The sequence below is a fragment of the Engystomops pustulosus genome, chromosome 11 (genome assembly GCF_040894005.1).
Source record: "Engystomops pustulosus chromosome 11, aEngPut4.maternal, whole genome shotgun sequence".
Taxonomy (NCBI): Eukaryota; Metazoa; Chordata; class Amphibia; order Anura; family Leptodactylidae; genus Engystomops; species Engystomops pustulosus.
Window position 1 is genome coordinate 55,490,906 of NC_092421.1, and position 20,923 is coordinate 55,511,828.

The window sequence follows — 20,923 nt, forward strand, 5'->3', positions numbered from 1 at the left end:
TTTTCCATTAATAAACCCCCATTTACCTATCCCTTCTGTTTCCTCTAACTTTGTATTCGGGATTTATAGTCTTAACTTACCTCCAGTCTTGTCTTCCGCATGACCCGGTGAGCTCTGTTTGATTTTCTCTTTATTTTATTTAAGAAAAGGAGAAATGGAGTTCACGTGTATTGTATTTCATTGCGGGTAGGATTTGTTCTTTTGAAAACTATAAATCTTAAAGTGATACTCTTCAGCAACTTTTCTCTAAGATGTGGTACATTGGAAAAGAAATCTAGATTTATGTTGCCAAAGATCCAGCATAGAAAGTATCATAACATTAGCACTGCAGCATTTATTGTACTTCAGTGCTGGGATTTCCTTATGGTAGAGGCAGAGAGAGCTGCCCTATTACCGATGCCGCACACTATAATCTAATGTCTGATTATAAAGAAGACCTTATAAAAAGCAGCGATACTGACTTGTGATAGTATTTTGTGGACTCCTTTTCCTAAAAAAAATAGGTTTTCAGAAATATGCTAATAAACTGCCCAGGGGCATTTCATTGCCTGTTAAGCCAGAGCCTGAAGGAAAATGAGACCAGAAAAAACAATTACAAGGCCCTATCCTGAATCTGGGTGCAAACTAAATTTAGTAAGTGACTCTGCTTTATACAGTATGAATCAGACAATAGGTTTGGTACATTTACATATCTGTCTACAGGTTATTGTACAGATCATTGCTATTCACTTCACTAGAACTGAGCTGCAATACCAGAGAGAACCTATACAGTATCATTGTGTACTACTATATGAGCTCTCACCCCTCACCCCAACACAGCCCCTCTGCTCTGAATGTAAGAGCATTAGCAGGCTTCTGGTTCGATATTACAGCAGAGGGAGTAGTTTGAATGCAGAGATCAAAGCAGTGTGAGGACACTCCCCCACTGCAATATTATGGAACATTTACATATCTGTCTACAGGTAATTGTCCAGCTCAGTGCTATTCACTTCACTAGAACTGAGCTGCAATACTAAAGATAACATATAAGGCATCAGGGTGCACTACTATATGAGATCTCACCCCTGAACCCAGCACAGCCCCTCTGCTCTGAGTATGAGAGCATTAGCAGGCATCTGGTTAGATATTACAGCAGATGGAGTAGTTTGAATGCAAAGATCACAGCAGTGTGAGGACACTCCCCCACTGCAATATTATGGAACATTTACACATCTGTAGACAGGTAATTGTGCAGCTCAGTGCTATTCATTTTGCTAGAACTGAGCTGCAATACCAGATAGAATATATGAGGCATGGTGTCGCACTACTATATTAAATCTCACCCCTGAACGCAGCACAGCCTCTCTGCTCTGAGTATGAGAGCATTAGAAGGCTTCTAGTTAGCTATTACAGCAGAGGGAGGAGTCTGAATGCAGAGATCACAGCAGTGTGAGGACCCCCACTGCAATGGAGATGGGATCTAAACTGTATGTTCTTTAGTTTTCATCTTCAATCAGCAGCCAACAATAAGCAGCGGATGCACGTGTTGGTCACGGTTGGTTGGCATCGGACAGCAGTAAAATTCTGGAGTACTTGTAAGCTCTGGCCAACCCCCATTGCACTTTAAGTAATTTATATGTACAAAGAAACCCACTTTTTTCTATTGCAGAATTACTTTATGAGCTTTTTAATAGGGTCTACATGACATTATTATTGGTTTTAGGAAGCATCTTCGGCTTTAAAATCTTTATTAAAGTTGCGAGCAGCTATTTCTCAGTGTAACATTTGTGGGTTAATATTAGCAGCGACTTAATGATATCGGTCAGCATTTCCTACATTCACGTCTGTTTTTCATCCCCTTGTCTGGCACGGCCCATAAATCCCCATCCTCCTGTTTAAGATCTTTATTGATAAGTGTGCAGCCGCTGCCGTGAACGCTCGCTTCATGCGCCTGTAATATGAAAGACCTGGATCAATACTTGTCATCTTCAAGGCTGCAGGGAATGGATAGGCTGACTTGTTAAAAGCAGTGATTACCATGAGCTCTTAATAAGGGTCCGCACAATCATCTCGGCTCATACAGTCCACAATTCATGTGCTAATACAAGCTGGGGCATATGGTATGTGAGGCTGGTATTACCATATCAACGTGCCGTGTGCGCTGGGCCCTGTGTCAGTGACAGCGCGGATTATCTGGTAATGTCTGGTTTTTAGAGGCAAAAAGAAGTTGCATGTTAATGGATACACATAAACGACTCCTTTTTATCTTGCCCCATTTAATCACTTTTATTAGCATCCAACATCAATCCTGTCCGCCTTTTATGTCTGCAAGCCAGCAGTTTGGGCTGAAAAGCGCTTGGTAATGAGCCTGTTCTGTGCGGCGAGCCTTGTGATCCACAGAAAGACGTCCTCGGCTCTACAGACACCACTTTCTCCTATTAAAAGGGAAAGTTTCCATGACGGCTTGTCTACTACACTAAGGTTTGAAAAATCTATACTTAAAAAAATTACAAAATACAGGCGGTCCCCTACTTAAGGACACCCGACTTACAGACAACCCATAGTTACAGACAGACCCCTCTGACCTCTGGTGAAGCTTTCTGAATGCTTTACTATAGCCCCAGGCTGCAATGATCAGCTGTAAGGTGTCTGTAATGAAGTTTTATTGATAATCTTTGGTACAATTACAGCAAAAAATGTTTAAACTCCAATTGTCACTGGGGCCAATTTTCTTTTTGTCTGGATCTACAATTATAAAATATACAGTTTCGACTTACATACAAATTCAACTTAAGAACAAACCTCCGGACCCTATCTTGTACGTAACCCGGTGACTGCCTGTAAATGAATAAAAAAAGTCATATTCCTAATTTATACACTTGCTCCAATTCTCCAAATATAATATTTGCTCTCCATAAATCCCCTTCAAGAGCAATTCTTGCATTTAGGATTCCGCTTTAGACTCTAAATTATGAAACGGATACAAGATCGCTTGAGGAAGTTCAAAGGCGGGTGACCGAATTAGTCAATGGGCTGGAAGATTTCTTACAATAGGGGAAAATTGGACTAAGAGAGAATCTTATTAACTGTGAGTATATCGATGTAAAAAAAATTGCCACATGACTTTTTCACCTGTGAATTAGACAAAGGACTAGGGAACATGAAATATTCTTTTCATTTAGAGCAGTCAAATTATGTTTTAGCCTAGCACACCCAACTAATGTTGTGGAGGAAATTTTCCCCAATAGTTGATGTCAGAGGAGAGAGCAGCTGGGCATGTTGGATTTCGGTATGCCCAATTACTTGACTCTGTGTATCCAGCAACCAACAGGCACCAGACTTCTCTGCAGTCCCATTCACCCTGGACCTGGTATATAAGATGACGGCTGAGTGGTTCAAGCGACAGCAATTCCATTTATTATATTTTGTTCTATTCCCTAAGAAGAATGGCTTGACCATTAAATATTCTTTTACCTCGTGTTACCCCATCATCTTCATAAACCGTAAGCTCTGGCGAGCAGGGACCTCACTCCTGTTGTTCCATACAAATGTTGTGCTCTGTCATGTTATATTATATTTGTATTTGTTTCCTATGATTTGTAAAGCGCTACGTAATATGATGGCGCTATATAAATAAAGATTATTATTATTATTATTATTACTCTAGGTTCTGTGGCTGTAGTGCAGCTTATTTTTCCATACAAACAGATCAGTACTCTAAATACATTCTAGAGAAGGGCACAGAAGCTTTGAATTAGGCTGCATTCACAAAAACGTGTGCCCACCCAGCTACAGCTGGGGGGGGGGGCACAAGTCGGGCGCGCTGGAGAGGAGAAGAGGTGAATGCTGCTTACCCCTCCCCTCTCCATAAAAAATAATGCTGCATGACCGTTCTTATGGCTAGAGATGGAGCAGGCTCTATCTTTTTGCAGCCACGGTATGGTGACCACACATTGTGCTCACCGTACCGAGCCAGGGCCCCACTGATATATACTACCCCCTTACACAGGCATGCTCAGCTGGGTGTGCATGTGTATGGAAGGATGAGGAGGGATGGTCAGACAATTAGACATTTAAAGGGATGTCCAGACAGACAAATTCGTTTTCCTATCCACAGGATGGGGGATAAGTTTGAGATCGATGTAGGTGGCAGTGCTCATGAAAAACGGGGGTCCATGGTACTGATACATGCATGTGACACTGATGACACTCTCAACCTGCGCTCCTTTCATTTGGGGTAAAAAGGATCCTTGTTCTTGTGATCCACAGAGGTTGCACCACTGGGACCTCCACCAATCACCAAGATATCCTTATCTTGTGGATAGGGGAAAACTTGGTGGCTTGACAACCCCTTTAACCAACTTTTATCCCATGTGTATGACCACCCTATATAGTGTCTCTAGTACTCAGCAATATGACACAAGACCATAGTTACCTTCTCTGGCAAGTTTAAGAAGTGGATAAAATATTGCAGAATTTCACCTGAATAAATGAATGATACAATTCATTCCAAAAATAAGTCATGGGCTAACTGATTCCTGGAATTTTTCCAGTATTGACCTATAATGTCCAGGATTACTGACTGTGTATTTAGCTTCATTGTGGCTATTCATGTATACTATATAGTATAACTAGTGCAGGTATTTGTCAGCAAACTTACACATTGCTGACTTTGTCCTTACAGACAAAGCTAGGTTGTTGTCATGTGCCGTGGAGCTTGTAGGAACATCTGTGTCTAACCCCATAACCCTGTATATAGCACCTCATTATACACAGGCAATTATTTACCCTTTCACTGTTACAATGTTGTCTGCACTATTATTAGTATTTGTGTTCATGTATACACTGTGCCTGTGGCAGTTTTTACTGTGCGTGGGATAGAAAAGCAGAACCTATTTCTAATATATTAAATATTCTATAAGATCCATTTTGGTATAAAGTATAGTAATTCTTGTGCTGGTCCATTCACTAATGATGTAGCAGATCTTCCCGATGGACCACTGAAGCTTAAACTCACAGGGATGACAGCCTGTTTTTTGTTTCACGTTGCAATTTTTATGTAATTCTGACAACATAAAGAGTCAATAGATAATTTGTTGGTGGGGAAATGCATTCAGTCTTATTGGTGGCTTTTGTAAGGCTTAGTATTAGGACGATGAATGGAATTCAGCATTAATGATGACCATTACATTTTGTTCTTTATAAGATCTTTACCTCCCCTAGGTATAACCATACTGGATCCTAACATGACCCATATTCACCCTAAAAATGAACCCTTTCCTGAAACGTTCTACCTTGAAATTATCGAATAACCAGAGTGTGAAGAGAGGCACATTGTGCGATCAAAGGAGATTGGAGTGTTCTGTTTTCTCTTGACATAATATTGGAGGGTACAAAGAATCGGCGTCTGTATAATGTGATGTACTTATCTGATTAAAGCAGGGAACCTTGTGATCATCTTCACCTGTTACAAGAGCCTTGACCTCAATGCCTTGAGATTAAAGATACAGCAAGGATATTGATTATGTTCCTTAAAGGGATCCACTTTGGCAAATACTTAGCTAATAATAATAAAGTAGTGTGTGATGTTGAGCGCAAGGAAGGAGATATGTGTGTGGGTCCAGTGTCAAATAGGCACAATAATAATAATAATTCTTTATGTAGCGCACACAGATTATGTAGCGCTGCACAAAGCATGACAAATTGGTCCCTGTCCCCATGGGGCTCACAATCTAAACAACCTACCAGTATGTTTTGGAGTGTGGGAGGAAAGCGGAGGACCCGCAGGAAACCCATGCAAACACGGAGAGAACATACAAACTCGCAAATATATACACACAAATATTTACCCCTAAAGTTAAAACCGTTCCTATTTGCATCTGCACATCATGCAAGATGAGTCAAAAGTCCCAGGACACCCTTTTTATTTCAGAAATGAAGTGGGATAATTACATATCTAAATACCCCAGAGAGTAGTGTCTATCTTTAAGGGTTTGTCTGGAAGATGGCTGCCGTAATGGATCAAGGGCAGGTATGTCCAATTGGATGGTGGTCAAATCAGATCAAAGAAGACCAGAATTATCTTTAAATTTTTATTGAAGCAATCAGATTTGCAATATCTTTAGTGTTTCAAAAACTTATCAACACAGAAATTGTCTAGAGATTCTCAACCAAGTTTGTAATTATTGGCACTATGAAGAAATAGCTGTGCATCACAGGGAATGTTCCTGGTTGTTGTTACAGCTTCCTGTGTTGAACCACATGAGACATTGCAAATTTGATTGAGCAATCGATTTCTAAGACAATTTATTGATACACTACATGACCACCCTCCTGTTGGCAAAAAAAAACTTGCCCTTGATACAAGATGGCAGCCATGTTCCATTCTAAAAGATAGTCCCCCTCTTTCATTACTTGCTGGGGTATTCAGATACATAACTTTCCCTTTTTTTATGAAATAAAAGGGTTTCCTTGGACTTTGACTCACTCCATAGATTCCAGCATGAAAGAGGGGTTTTCCCATTAAACAAGTTGGGCCCTATCTACTTGCTGATCGTTGTGGGTCTCACTGATGAGACCCCATAGATCACTAGAATGAGGGGTCCGATGTACCCCATTCTGACCTCTCGTTGCTCCGTGAGACGACTGGAGCAGCCATCCGCGCATGGTCGGGCTGCCCCATTCATCTCTATGGAGCTGATGGAGTTTGCCGAAAACCCCTTTAACACAGCAATGTCATATTGTAGGCACAATAAATAAAGTGATGTCATATTATGGGTCTATTAAATAGAGTGATATCATAACATAGATTTAAGTCAGAGAAAGACCTTTTTAAATGTCCATCTAAGCCCATTTGTGATTAGAGCTGTATAATCGGCGGCTGGGTGCACATACTTTCTATTTTCTCCATGTCCAAAATAGAAAGTTAATGTTCTGATAACACAACTAGACAGAAATGGATGCAGGTTTTAGTATGAAATCGAGGTGAAAAGTACCTGAGAGAGTAAACCTCTGACTTCTGCTGTGAGCCGGTGCATTATGGCCGATAGTGTATAAATAGAGCCGGCCCTGGAGTGACTCAGGACCACTTATGTTTGATGAATGACGGCCTGGAAGTGGAAAGTGCCTCCATAAAGCAGACTTGGCAGAATACAGAATGATGAAAGTGTTCAGTAATCGCAGGAAAACAAAACTGACTTCTGCGGTTCTAATACAGTCCTGAAACCCAGGGAAAAAGGATCATATAGCGCACATTCATGTACTGTCTGCCTGCCAGAAAATGAGGCTTTGATGTAATAACCTGGGAGCTGGTTTCTTTCAGAGTGCACCATGTATATATATACTGCTATATACTGTATTCACAACATTTCATTAAGAAGATGGTTCAAGGAAATCTACCATTTGTTTTTATGCATTATGAACCAAACATACCTTGAGAATGCACTGATGCAGAAACATATCTTGTTTAATCCCTGAACTGAGTGGTTTTGCTGAAAAAAACTATTATAAAATTTAGGACCTTGGGAACGCTGGGTGCCATACATAAACACATTACTTCCACATACATGGGAGCTGCCTGAACTGTCCAGACTCATACATAGCAGATGGTGCAGCGATTGATTACTTCTGCACCAGTGACAACACAGTGATGATGTATTCTCGGCTTATGCTGGGTAGGACAAAGCTGGAGCAGCGCAAAATTAGAGTGAGGAGAAGGGCCACAGGAGCGAGAGAGCCTCATTGTCATAATTTTATAATTGTGTTTTCAGCAAAACCTCTCAGTTCTGGGATTAGACAAGATATGTTTCTGCATCAGTGTAGCTAGAGAATTTTTAAGATATGTTTGGTTCATAATGCATAAAAGCAAATGGTCGATTTCCTTTAAGCCAGAATTATCTAGTAGCCGTTTAGTTTCCTTTCATCTTTGAAAACACATGCACCTGGCTCATGTGCCACATACTGTATGAGGGGTTAATCAACCGAAAGATTAAATATATGGCCAGATCGACAGGTGGTCCCTGACTTACAGAAAACCCCTAGTTACAGACTGACCTCTCTGCCCCCTGTAACCTGTGGTGAAGCTCTCTGGATGCTTTACCATAGTCCCCGGCTGCAATGATTAACTATAAGGTGTCTGTAATGAAGCTTTATTCATAATTATTGTTCCCATGACAGCACAAAATTTTGAACATCCAGTTGTCACTGGGACAAAAAAAAATGTTTTGTCTGGAACTACAATTTATAAAATATACTGTTACATGCAAATTCAACTTAAGAATAAACCTAAAGAACGTATCTTGTATTTAAATAATAATAATTCTTAATTTATACAACGCACACAGTTTACACAGCGCTGCACAGAGCTTGCCAGATCAGTCCCTGTCCCCATGGGATTCACAATCTACCAGTATGTTTTGGAGTGTGAGAGGAAACCGGAGGACCCAGAGGAAACCCACCCAAACACGGAGAGAACAAACTCTTTGCAGATGTTGACCTTTCTGTATCTCGTTCATTTTTGGTCCATAGAATATTTTTCAGTTTGTGAATAATATTTCTCTCTACTATGACCCCCGTGTCCAAGAATAATTTTCAGATTGAGGGTTCACTTACTTTCTGCCCCTTACTTTAGGGAAGAGTAGGCGCATGTAGATGACGTTGTGTCGCTACTCTATGGCTTTGGCTCCAGTGAAGCCTGGATTATGTGCTACAATATCTGGTTTAAGTTAATTTGGTGGCATGAACAGATTAGCTGAAACTTCTTCCAATAAAACGCTCTATTATAGAGTACAGAGGGGTGTAATGGGGGGTTTAGGGGGGTGCGGAAATCTTTCATGTGAACCAAAATTGTGAGCATGAATGCCCAGATTGGTCACATAAACCTGGGTTTTAAGCTGCCAGGCTCTGCCTTCCCTCATCTGCTTTCTATTTCTCAGCAGTCTCTAAATTGAAAATGGGAAGGGAAGAATGGCAGCGATTATTTGGTGCTGGTTGGAAAAGAAATCTTTCCTTTCAGCTCAGCAGAGCCTGGGAAATCTTCATTGTCTCCAAGGAGCTGACAATAAACACAACACGATCCGCCCTGCGTTACTTTGAAGTCGCCTCCCGGATGAATGGAACGCGTTCCTGCTGCTGCATCTGCAAGAAAACCCAATGGCTCGCAGCCCTGAGAAAGCCTTTCCAGGCACAGGTGTGTCCGCCGCACTGCTACACTCACTCACTGGCTGTACAGAAATGCTCCTTATATTTCCATGGCTCTAATAGGAAAGATGGCGATGGAATGGGGAAGATCAACAGTACAACTATTCGCGCCCTTCAGTCTCCTGGATGGTAAGACCAGGCTCAGCGACGGGAATCTACCAAGTTGGTGTGAAAGTTTTTTTTGTTCAACAATTTATAGTTTCTGGGAAAAGACTTTCCAGTGTCGGAAGATTTACTATATTCTACTGTGGCCAAACTGCACCTAGTTATACAGAGCCAAAAAGATGGGGGGGTGTTGCTGCATTACTACAGTGACTTGTTTGTATTGTTTTAGTGGCTTCTTTGGTTGTCACCCAGCTTTCCCAGTTAATAGTCGGGCAGAAAAGGAGAAATCATGGACTTAAAGTGAGGAAGCAGAGTGCAAATGCACACAGTGATGTGAGAGTACAGGGATAATTCTGACAATGAATGCTTGATGTAAAGGGGACTGCCTTACAAGGTAGCTAAGAGATAACATTTTCCTTATCGCATCCTGGAAAACTTATTTTGAAGAATTCCCCAGTGGAACATCAATGCTTATAAGTCCCCACATGTCAGCAAGGCGGACTTTATTGGCAAAATTGGACTGTACTGTCACAGTACATGGATAATGTACACAGTGATGTCACAGTACATGGATAATGTACACAGTGATGTCACCGTACAGGGATAATGTACACAGTGATGTCACAGTACATGGATAATGTACACAGTGATGTCACCATATGGGGATAATGTACACAGTGATGTCACCGTACATGGATAATGTACACAGTGATGTCACAGTACATGGATGATGTACACAGTGATGTCACAGTACATGGATAATGTACACAGTGATGTCACCGTATGGGGATAATGTACACAGTGATGTCACCGTACATGGATAATGTACACAGTGATGTCACCGTACAGGGATAGTACACACAGTGATGTCACAGTACAGGGATAGTACACACAGTGATGTCACAGTACAGGGATAATACACACAGTGATGTCACAGTGCAGGGATAGTACACACAGTGATGTCACCGTACAGGGATAGTACACACAGTGATGTCACAGTGCAGGGATAGTACACACAGTGATGTCACAGTGCAGGGATAGTACACACAGTGATGTCACCGTACAGAGATAATACACACAGTGATGTCACAGTACAGAGATAATACACACAGTGATGTCACCGTACAGGGATAATACACACAGTGATGTCACAGTACAGAGATAATACACACAGTGATGTCACCGTACAGGGATAATACACACAGTGATGTCACCGTACAGGGATAATACACACAGTGATGTCACAGTACAGAGATAATACACACAGTGATGTCACAGTACAGAGATAATACACACAGTGATGTCACAGTACAGGGATAATACACACAGTGTTGTCACAGTACAGAAATAATGTACACAGTGATGTCACAGTAAGGGGATAATTAACACATTAATGTTACAGTACAGGCGTAATAAACACTGTGAGGTCATGGGTAAGATTATTGCATACAGTAATATAGTACAATACAGGATTAATAACTCTCCCTTTGCCATTTAGAACATTCAGTCAAAGACTTGAGGAATTTCATTCGATCACCTTCACCTCCCTCAGCTCCTATAAAATATTGCACTGTTAGAGGGGTCCTCCACAACCTCATGGACATGACATTTACTGAAGGCCTTTTACACGGTCCCTGCAGAAGTTATTTCTTGGTAGTTATTATTTTGGTTATCGCCTCCTTCTTGTCCATGAACTTGTGTCCCACTAATTAACTTCTCGCAGGAATCTGATGTTTTGTTCTTCTCCCCGCACGGCGATGTTACAGACTTGCAGCCCACACAGAACATGAAATGCCAAGTAAGCTTTTTTATCAAAATTCCAGATAAAGGGCAAGTTCAGCATTGGATGGTTCTGAGGGTCCGGATATTGGAGCCGAATGTTTGTACAAGGGTGTTCTGGATACATATTAAGCTTCCTTTAATTCATTCAAGATGCCGGCTAACCCCCATATAATTCTCTTCCTGGAGATCTAGATTTAACGTTTCCTTTAGTCTTTTTTATGGATTTCTTTTGTTGTGGGATATTCCACAGGTTTTAGATCTGTGACCAATAATCCTGGCCCTGTTCTATGTGCTACACTTTTCACCTTGGAGGTGACTAATGTTGACATGGACTTTGAAACCAGAAGGTTCTCTCCACCTTCTGAAACAAAGTTATAAAAAAAAAGGGGGATCCTATGTCTTAAAGGGGCTTTACTAAGTTTTCCAGTTATTAAGCTTATTGGTGAGGATCTAACTGCTGGGGCCTCAACGATCACAAGAACAGGGGTCCCTCTCTCATTAAGTGATGCAGCGGCAGCTATTTTACTAAGAGGGTTTTCAAAATTGCTGAGCACAGCGTCCTGCTACCTCTAGCTCTTCTATTCACTTTCTAAATAAGTGCCAGACTTGCTGACACTGCGATCAGACCCTCCACCAACCAGCCTTTTATTCCCTATCCTGCGCATCCAAACATGCAAACTTGGCATAACCCCTTTAAAGGGGTTGTCCATGATTAGAAAAACTTCTTTTTTGGCTACTATCTGTATTCTTAGACTGCAATACCAAACAAATCCTGTAGAGAGGTGTGGGGATACTGATATTCTTGATATTATGTTAAACCTCTTTAAAGGGATTTTAACAAGTTATATAGTTATAACAATCGGACCAGTGGGGCTCTGGCTACTGAGACCTCCATGAAGTATGAGAACAGGGCCCCCATGAAGTCTTGATCTCACTAATTGTTGAAGGAGCAGGTTGTGCATGATGGGGGGGGAATGTTGGAAATTTCAGTACAGGTAGATGGAGCTATATTTCACTATATTCAAAAGTGTGGGAGCTTTAGAAACTACTGAGCACAGCGCTCAGGTATCTCCGTCACTCTCATAGACAGTGACTGGTGTGCCAGAGATACCCGAGCTCTGTGCTCTGCAATTTCCAATTAAATAGGGAGGTAGAACTCATACTTGATTGGTGCTCCATTGATTTGTAGGAGCTGGACCTCATTCTCATGATCGGCAGTGCATCTTTTGAAAAGTAGTGGCTATGCATGGTGGGGGGCTCCGTAATCTAACAGTGTAATCCCCTTTCCCTATCAGTGGAGGATATTCACAATATCCAATATTCAATATGCAATATCTAATATGCCAATATCTGTGAGCATTGGTGGCTTCTTTGACCAGTTTTACCACTTTTGTTAAGTGGTAACAATGTAATTAAATCTGCAAACTTTCAAACTTCACCCCATTAATTTGGGAAGCTATTATAACACTATTTTCCACCAGACTTTTGAACGAAATCTATGGCAATGGGCGATATTTGGTCAAGATGGAAAAGCTTGGAATCCAAGGTTTTTGTTTTCGGATTCATCCAAATATAACTGGATTACTTAAAGGGCATCTACCACCAGGATGAAGGACTGTAAGAAAAAGAGCCCGAGCGGCTCCAGGCTCCATAGGCCTCAGGGGGCCCCAGAGGCTCATTTGCATACAGTCTTTCATCCTGGTGGTAGACCTTTAAGCCTCTATATATCTCCTTTAATTACAGAATTGCATTGATTCTTATAGAAGGATTCTTGAAGGGCGTCTAGCACAAACTTGTGCTGTGACTGATCGACATCCTACTGACATTGAGCTGCGATATTACATATACAATAAGGGAACCTAACGCTGTGTGACATGTCATAGTCATGTCTGTCCCTATATAAAGAATGAATAAATTGCTCTGGAAATATGACTAGCGTGGAATTTTTTTAATTGTATTTTTGTTGACTGTCACTTTAAATCGAAAGTGGAAAAAAAAGGATTATCCAGACCTTTGAAAGTAATAAAATGAGACTAGCTGCAGGAGATATTTGTTCGCTTGCATGCAGATCATTCAGGGATATATTATACGTTCCTGTATTTTAGGCCACATGAATAATGGATGTTTTGCTTTGTGGTTAAGTGACAGCTCCAGCGCACTGCGAAGATTAGATAATAACAGATCTCGGTATGAAGTGTAATTACAGCCATATGTAATGATGGCCATTTAGGCTGCATTTATGTTTTTAAGGATAATTTTGTAAAGTGGAGCAGTATCTCTGCAGACAATAGAAATTTGGGAACTTCTTTCATCATTTTTTTTGGTAACTTTTCAACACTGACCTTATGGACGTTTCATAATGTATAGGAAAGAATTTTCCAAAATATCCAGTATAGTAGCAAAGACGTCGTCTAGTGTCTGCGTCTGATGCACACGTCAAGGGCTTTCTTTGTAGTCTTGAAGACTACCTGTCATGTTTAGTCAAGGCGTCCGTTTTTGCTGGAATATTCATGAGCACTGTATATGAATTCACTAGGAACCCGTTTTGATATAAAATGATTTAACCCATTTCTGCACGGGATAGACTTTAGATGTAGATTGTCAAGTGAAAAACATAAAAAACCAAGCTCCTGTAGACATCCGCATTGACATCTCCATGAGTAGCTTGTCCTTTGGAAGGAACATGGCTGTCTTGGCCTGTCCTTAGGTTAGCTCATTAGTTGCAGGTCAGTGTGAGGCTTGGATGTTGGAAAACCACTTGCATCCAAGGAAAATTTATCATCAAAATCCATCATGATAAACCAGGGGCACATACTCCTACATCCAGGCACCGTGACTGTGGTAATCTGCTTATATTTGTTATCCATGGCCTTAGTGGATTATAATATAGGCGGTTTGGGTGGTAGCCCTGGGGCCCAATCCTTCTAGGGGGCCCATGGCCATCCAAGCTACCCACCAAATTTTATACTGAGAAAGACCTTTAACCATGAAATCCTCGTACATCTGTTCCTGCTCTCAATACACAAGAGCCATTTTAAGACCTTTGAAGGTCCTGAAACCGCAGGTTGAAAGCAAACGGAAGGGATGCATCCTTCATTCCCTAAGAAGCTTGATCCTAGTACCATATGTAGGAAGTGACTTGTAGGGACTATAATATTTATACAGCCCAGGGCTCATGGACCTCCTTCCTTCTAAAATCCCAGTAAGGTTCTGGGAGGCAGTTACCAGAACTCTCTATGCTGTAGCTTCACAGGCTGTTACACTGAGCAGGAGGGGGGAGACAGCAAGAATAATTCAATGTCAATGTCAACCACAGCATTCTGCAGTTGAAAGCTCCCTCTCGGGCAGAGACATTGCAGCAAAAACCATCACCAGCTCAAATTTCTGTAAAATGTGACCCTTATCGGTAATTAGGTATTCCCTGGAATGTTTTGTAGTGCGTAGCAGTGTTACTACAGGATAGACTTACTTTCAGGGCTTTTCCAGGCACTTTTAGTATCCATAAAATGGGTCATTACTATTAGTAGTTGATTGGTCACCACCAAACAGCAGTAACCAGTTCGGAGGAGACGCGGATGGCTTAGTCTGTAATGTATTGGCCAGATGGCAGAGCTGCACATGCAGTTCTCATGGAAGTGAATGAGCGCTGCTCTTGCAGTTCTGTTTCCAGCCAATAAACTTTGTACTGAGCAGCCTGCTTCTGCTGGGTGTCGCACCCCTACTGATCAACTAGTACATAAAACTACCCAGAAAATCCCTTTAAAAGGGTGTTCAGACCAAAGCAAGATGAGGCGTACCCCACCAATCACAACAATGGGGGTCGCTTGTATCTCTAAGTGAATAGAGCATTTGGTCTCACTTTTTGCCTCCAAGTGATGTTTTCATTCTATGAATATCCCTTTAATATGTAAATATATACATTTTTAGGGGTTGAGGACCGTTTCCTAGCACTTGCCATGCCTCACATCTTTGTGGGCTTCTTCCATATACCCCATTTTCCTCTTTTTATCCCAAAATCCAGTTAACTTCCTACTTTGATTTTGAGTATTTGTTTGAGATGTGGGAGATGACATTGCGAGCCCCTTGAGGACATTGACATTCTCTGTACGGTGCTATGGAATATGTTGGTGCTATAAAAGCAACTTGTACGCAGGGCCCTCAATAATAGTGTCTTCATATGACTGTCATTACTCTGTGGTGTCTTATTTTATTTGTATATGTCTCCCATGTTTTGTAAAGTGCTGCGTAATATGATGGCCCTAAGTAAATGAATAGAATAATAAATATTGTTATTATTATTTTTATTTAACAGAAAATAATTTTCCAAGCTATCTAGCTACGCGCTACGGAATATGATGGAGCTAAATAAATAAATAAAATAATAATAAAGATTATTGTTGTCATTTAACAGAAATAATTTTATAAGCTATCTAGCTACGCGCTACGGAATAATAACTATTATTATTAGATGGTAGAACTAAACACAACTGTAGTGAAAGCCGTGGGCGAGTGTCCTGTCCGTACAAGGTTCTAATCCGATAATGTACAGTAATTGATGTGAAGTTATGTAGGTCAGTACATTGCGGTCCTGATGATGCAAAAGCTACAATTGTGCAGTGCACTCACTCGCCTGACTGTTGGTGGTCACTGACTAGTCCTGGTAGCCGCTCAGTTTTTTTCTCTCTTTTGAGGCCACTGAAGGGACAGATCCAGGCAGTGGGCTGGATATACAGTCAATGCTGGGAGGAGGGGAGTAGTCCTGACAAGAGGATGGGGGTGGGAGTGATCCAGCAGCGAGGGAGGAGAGCAGCATTTTCAAACTTGATCAGTTTTAACAAGAACCTGAGCTAAAGACTGGAAAGTGTGTCCTCAAATAGTAAAGGATCCACAAGCTGAAGAATCCAAGGGGTGGGAATTCTAGAATTTTACAAAATCTTGGAAACCATGGAGGAAGAAAAGAAAGGTAAGGGGAGCTGCACTTTCCAGACAGATTGTTACTGAATGGGAGTAGTGTCCTGCACACATCTCTCAGCTTTTCCCTGTCCATCTGCAGGCGCAGATACTCCGGATGTTTATGTTGGAATCTTTGACACCAAGGCTTTTACACAAACTTAACAGCTTTTTAAGGAAAAGTGCGAGACAAAGAAAGTCTCATTGAGACAGCGGAAAATGTGACTCGTTTACATATGGACTTGGGAGATGACTTATTAGAAAGTACTTCAGGGTCTCGGGTTTCCAGTCTGGACCCAGGGTTTAAGTTTTCAGTTCCTACCATAGAAGTAGAGGATATTTTGCTTATACCTATGACACTTACTAGGTTCTCTATTCTGGCTTCTAATTCCTGGATAGTTATGTATTATAGAACTGATGTAGCAGGGCTGAATAAGTTATATATTAGTTTGGATCATTGCTGCACCTAGTTTAAGGATTTGAGATGGAGTGAAATCTCAGTGTTCCCCCATTCTATTATACTATATATATGTATACACTATAGAAGACTGTACACAACAAACTAATCCGGATTCAAGAGCAAATGTCCACTCCAGGGATTCCATAAAATGTAGAAATTCTTTATTGAAGACTGTATACTCTTACTAGGCTGTATGTAACCTCTTTGTAGAATTTGTAGCCCTATCTGACAGATTAGTTCATGTCTTGTAAACTGACACCTGTCAATCAGATCGTAAGCTCTTCTGTCTTTTACTTTTAAGCTTTGTGTAAATGCCTTTATCAATATATTTATCTACCTGTGTGTATTAGAATATTTAGCTCATATACTTATATGGTTATATAACCTTTTCTTATCATATACATGTAAATTGTATTTGTAAATAAGCGCTAATCGGGTAGACCAGATCCCTAGCAAAGTGAAAGGGAGAATGGAAGCTATAGGTAAAAGAGGATTAGTCTAGGATGAAGAGTCCATATGGGATCAATAATTCACGGCTCCCGTTTCATATTTTTATTTTTGATGGCGTACAGAAGAAAGTCGCTGCAGCAGCCAATGGCTGATCAGTTCAGGGCACGTCCTGGAGCTAGAGATCAGATTTATTTCTTATCCGTTACCTCTGTCCAGATTTGTGGGAATGTGATTTCCTTCCATCTACCCCCCTTGTATCACCCTTTCACATCCACACGCTCTGGCCTGTGAGAAAAATCCCCTATTTCAGGTCATGTATGATTTTAATTAGGCTACTGTAGTCTGAGATGGCCACGGGGAATCCAGCGTTTGCAGCATTCATTATTTTGCAGTATTGAGGTCACTGATGAAAGTGAATGAAAGTCAAAGTGGAATAAGAGCAGTTTTTCATGCGTGGAGAATGGCTGCGCATTACAGAACATGTGCGGATGTAGCAGAGCTGGATTTGTCATGCAACATCTTTAGAGCAAAAGCCATATAAAATAATCAAACTACATCTTGGGAACAAATTCTCACACCAGGGCTGCATTGCCAAATCTTTGCACAACTACAACTTCCATCATGAAAACTTGCCTGGTGATAGAAGTAAATGGAGCATGCTGGGAGTTGTAGTTCAACACCAGGTGGAGTGCTGCAGGCTGCTGACCTGTGACCTATAGCTACACCCTCCAATGGTGGAAATGTATTTAAATCATGCAGGGGGATAATAGAGCAGATGTCCATAGCCATCTATCACATTGCTGCTTTTATTTTTTTACAAAGGTCCTGTGCAAATAGGGATGTGCAATCTGGATGGGTTACATTGGGTTTTATAAACCGTAATAATAATAATAGTAACCTTTATTTATATAGCGCCCTCCTATTCCTTAGCACCATGCGGATTATAAGGGGGGAACATATACAAATAAAATAATACATTACAGAGTAAGAGCATAGTCCTATGTAACAAAATAGTGAGGGTCCTGCTCCCAAGAGCTTACAGTCTACTATCACATCATGGTGGATTAGGCCAACCAAATAGCACACTCGGCACTGCTACATCTCTACAGTGGATTGAGGCCCATGTTGTATATATTTAAAATTTGAAACAATGTGTGTCGCAGTCTCTTGCCGCGTTCTGATGAACATTTCCTGTTATGTACTGGATTCTCTCCTCTCGCCTGAACCCCGCCGGCTTCTAAGTGATATTCCGGCAGGTTTGTTTTCCAGCTCAACCTTAGGGATTGCTGGAACTCCCTGTGTATCAGGCGGCTCCTGAAACGGTTCTTTCTTTTCTTGGCCTTGCATTTTTGTGTCCTGACACCTTCAGAGACTTGACTTGGCTTTTCCGCAATGATACAAGTATTCAGGGGGGACACTTCAGTGACCGTGTGACATCATTGTGATCATCCACTTTGTTCTATCCGAGACACAACATGAGGGCGCTAAAAAAAAACTGCTTGAATAATGGATGAAAGGATTGGAGCAAGGGGTGAGGATGACTCACTGCAGGCAACACTGGAAAGAAAACCTCATCCATCCTCTACACATCCACACTTATTCCTCTTCTCTAGATTGTGTCCCAAAGTTTTCCCCCAATTCTCTCTCTTATGTTCTAAAGTCAGAGACTTACTGCCGCTCAATGTCAGTAGGTGCAAGGATAGGTAACCTGGTTTCCTTTATCTATGTGGGTAGAAGTGATTGGTAGGTACTGGATGGTTGGATAGATGGATGTGATTGGTCAATACTAAATACTAGATGGATGGATAGATAGATACATAGATTCCAGATAGATAATTAGATATTGAATAGAGAACTATATAATGGATGATTTAGTAGATACATGGATAGACAGATACTGATTGGATGGATGGATGGATAGATAGATACATATATTCATCCAGTATTTGTATTCATCTATCCATCTGTTATCCATCTATCCAGCATATCTCTCTATCCATTTATCCACCAAATCATCCAGTGTCTATCTCTCCATCTAGCATCTATTTATCTATCCATCCATCCATCATCTACGGTAATTACATATCTATCCACAATCTATTTAGAAAAGGCAATTTGCTGCTGACATGAAATAAATCCACCTGACCACTTGGAGTGCTGCTATTTTTTCTTAGATCTATCTATCCAAAAGAAATGAAGCAGCACTCCAATTAAGACATGATGAATGAGGAGATGAAGTTTAGGCAACAGCTTTCTCAATCTGCACCGAAAAGTTGCCTGTTCTGGAATAAACTTCATCTCCTCATTTATCATATCTGAATTGCAGTGCTGCTTAATTTCTTTTGGATATCTACATAAGTCTCGTGCCTGGACTTTGGAACATTTTTTGCACCCCCCCCTCCTCTCTTCATAGGGGTTTATACACACTGCTGCAACAGATCTTTTCCTATCTATCTATCTATCTATCTATCTATCTATCTAAGAAAAGAAAGTCTAGAGCATCACTACAAAAAATGGGTGCAAAGAAAAACCTTAGGCAAAGTTCAGGCATATAATCCAAAGAAGAGGCAGCACTCCCGATGATAGTCAAAAAACAGGGTGTCTTTATTCCATTGTGCAACGTTTTGATGTCATCATCAGGAGTGCTGCCTCTTCTTTGGATTATCTATCTATCTATCTATCTATCTATCTATCTATCCTATCCTGCTGCATATATAGTTATCTGCATCATGATGTGTATGTTATGTATCGTCACTGTATATTTCACTACTTAAATAAAATAATCGCTATATAAACCCATAGATGGAGGCACATGACATTTTGGAGACCTGACCGTGTTGCTCATAGATTCTTGCTGTTTACTTGTACAGTCTGGATAATGAATATTATGCATATAATTGGTTGCCATCCAGAAAGCTCGTCTAGCACTCCTATAGATATCCACCCTGTGGTGTTAGGTTTGGGTAAACTGGTCATAAATCATGTGCGTTACACAATGATATGTTAGGCTGTGTAATGGATACTGTGTATGAGCTGCTGTTATGCCTGTAGCCATGGAGTCGGTCAGGTTTAGGTCGCTCCGTGCTTATAGCCAGTGCAGTATAATGACACATAGCAGTGGTGGATGTACGGTCTAGCTAGTTAACTGTATATAAAGACTATAAAAAAGTTACATTATATTTGTTCCTAATTGGATAATGATACAAACTATCAAAAGCAAATTATAATAGATTCCTAAATATCTCATAAGTCTTAGAAATACATATCCTTCCCCCAGGGCCGGCGTCAGCACTGGGCATACCTGGGCCCAGAGCTGCTGGAGGGCCCCACATAAGGCTGTACATCCTGAATCCATGGGAGTGAACGGGGCTGTACTTAATAAATCCATAGGATGTGAGGGGTGCTTATACAAAATGACCAGGGCGGGATGTTTGGGATGATAAACTAGGGAATATTATAGGACAGGAGACTGTTTTAGTTTATGAATTTTGAATGCTGCCATGTGAGTTCACTACAAAGGGGCCACTGAGGCTCTGTCACCCAGGGGCTTACTTGAACCTGCAGCCGCCCCTGCCTTCCTCCTTTAAAGGGAACCTGTCACCAGATTTTACCCCCATTCAATTATAAGCACCTAAGGTGGGATATAAAATGTCCTTTCTAGAATTCTCACTTTTAAGTGAAATCTCGCCTGTTTACCTATAAAAAAATATTCTCCAAATATCATATGAAAATGAGCACAGTAGAGTCTTATTTCCCTTAGATAAGTCAAGTTTAGAGGCTACAATGGGGAGCATCACTACAGATTCCCCAGGTTCTGTAGCATTCAGAATCATGGTGTCATATTAAAGATAAGAATCTCATCATTCGGGTTGCATCAGGCTTATGGATCTGTGTGCTACAGAACAGTTAAAGACATGGAATTCGTCCTGCTTATTTAAGATCAATTTAAAGACAACAGTTTCTTTCCTGTTATTATTTTTATTAGGTGTATTAATATTA

The 20,923-nt window shown here is 40.9% G+C and overlaps 1 protein-coding gene across 2 annotated transcripts in view; it reads left to right on the forward strand.

Annotated features, from left to right (window-relative positions):
- The window catches only part of LZTS2 (leucine zipper tumor suppressor 2), a 92,626-nt gene that overhangs the window by 48,572 nt on the left and 23,131 nt on the right, over positions 1-20,923 (forward strand). The window contains exon 1 of one of the 2 annotated variants that reach the window (XM_072131151.1): positions 15,856-16,027. The exons of the other annotated variant lie outside the window; for it this stretch is intronic. The gene's annotated coding sequence lies outside the window, so the exon portion shown is untranslated. Of the gene's footprint in view, positions 1-15,855; positions 16,028-20,923 lie in introns of those variants that run through there. 2 annotated transcript variants of the gene reach the window in all.